The sequence below is a fragment of the Apium graveolens genome, chromosome 4 (assembly GCF_009905375.1).
Source record: "Apium graveolens cultivar Ventura chromosome 4, ASM990537v1, whole genome shotgun sequence".
Lineage (NCBI taxonomy): Eukaryota > Viridiplantae > Streptophyta > Magnoliopsida > Apiales > Apiaceae > Apium > Apium graveolens.
The window spans coordinates 260,716,279-260,718,404 of NC_133650.1; positions in this window are offsets into that span (position 1 = coordinate 260,716,279).

The following is a 2,126-nucleotide window of genomic DNA, read 5'->3' on the forward strand; positions in this document are numbered from 1 at the left end:
GAAAAAATCATCACATAGACATCAGTATTTTTCACTAAAATCGATGTTTTTGTAATAAAAAACATAGCTCATGATGTGTTTAACATGTTTAATTAGGTGTAATTTAGTTATTAAATAATTTATTTATAGCATTTTATGTAAATAATCAACACATAGACATCTGTTTTTTAACTAAAATCGATGTCTAATCGAGTATAGACATCGGGTATCCACCGATGTCTAGAATAGACATCACCGACATCAACATCGGTTGTGAAACAACATAGACATCGGTCAAAAAGCGATGTCTATGGACTTTTTTCTTGTAGTGTCATTTGGATTAATAATTTTTAATAGGCTTTAATTTCAGTAGGGTTAAGATATTAATCTTGATTTATGCTCCTTGATATGTGATGTTAATTCGTATATATTTATAAAGAAGATATAACTTGTTGTTTTCAAAAACTTGATGACTTGTAATTAGTGTAGTATGTTAACTTTTGTTTTTCTATGTTGCACCTTAGGTAAGGATGGTCAGCACTAAGTCAATTTTTAGTGTAGGAGAGTTAGTTCAGTAGATCACCTTGGTTGAGGTTTGGTTTGGGTTTTTGGTTGTTGTTGGTTGGGTTTGTCAAGTAAGAATCTTGGTGAAAGGAGAGTATTAGTTTCTACAGAAAATCAGTTTGGTACCCTGAGGTTTAGAGTGAGATTTGACCTTGTCATTGTTGTGCACTTTGAGGCCAAAGTCACCAGAAGCTAGCACTAGGAGTATAAAATAGGTTTTAGGTGTTTTTTGGAGGTTTGTAAGACGTTTGGTTAGGTGCACGAGTGGAAACACCAAATCTGTCCAGCAGGGGACAGTTTTGTTGCAACTTAGAAATGGGAAGTTTTGACAATGTCATAGGCAGGCCCTCATTAGGCCCTGTTTGGCCTTAGTTAGAGGGAGTGTCAGGGGAGTTTTTCCAGCCATAGTTCATAGGATTTGAGTTAGAATCATGTGTCACAAGTTAATTCAAATCAGGACCCTTTTCTGCCAGAAAACAGGGGAAACGTGGAATTTAAGCTTAGGCCTAGGGAGGCCCAAGCTAGGCCCTTGAGCCACACCAAGTTTGAGAGTTGACTTATGATCAGAAGAGTCTAGTGTAGAAGTTTTAGAGGTAAACCTTAAGTGTAATAGTGTTAAATGCACCCAAGAAACCATAAATGTCATCCTGAAATCACTATAATGAGCTCATTCACTTACCACATAGTTTTAGAGCACTTAGGAGTGAAGTTTTGGTTGACCACCATAGTTGCAAGATAGCTTAAAGTCTTTAGAGTGAAAGGCCCAAGTCAGGGTCAATAGGAATTGGATGGTTTAGTAAAGGTACATCAAGTTAGGAGGCCAAAATTTGGAGATTTTGTCTAGTTTAGCGACCAAGTGACTTAAGTAAGTGGAGTGAGATCATCCAAGCCTAGTGATGCAATATAGTGTGTGTGATATTATTTGGTACTTAAATATGGTATGTGAACATATGTGGCTATGTTTACTATTATAATTATAAGGTGATTGTAAATTGAGTGTATATAGGCCTAAGTGCCATTATGTGTAATTTCGGTTTACAAATAGGTTGAGTTGGTAAGAATATATTATAATGAGGTTAATATTATTTGTGTAGGAACTCGAGAAGAGGGTAAAATTCTATTAAGGTCGAGTAAAGCTTCCAGTTGCTCCTACCTGCCAGTCAATTCCAGCCTTTCTCAAGGCAAGTGATTCAACCTGCCTTTTTCGTTTACACTGCAAGTGTGTGATAACTAGTTCATATATATGATGTGAGTATTTTAATTCACCTTGATATACATGAACCAAGTGGTTTCGAATCTATATCCGTGGTATATGAAAATGACATAAACCCTCAAGTATTTATTTCAAGTAGTTTAACTTCACTTGAAGATTGTTATGCAAGTAAATCAAAAGTCCTATTATGCTAGTATACCCAAGTAATTGTGATGTTGAACCATGTGAAAAGTTATACTCAGTAACCTTATCTTAATACCTAAAAGTCAGTTATTTCTTAACGATTATCCATGATTGTTTGATAACCCTATCTTTACCCTAAAGGATGACACTCTGTTATACCTTTAGCTGATGTTCACTTTCTCTATAT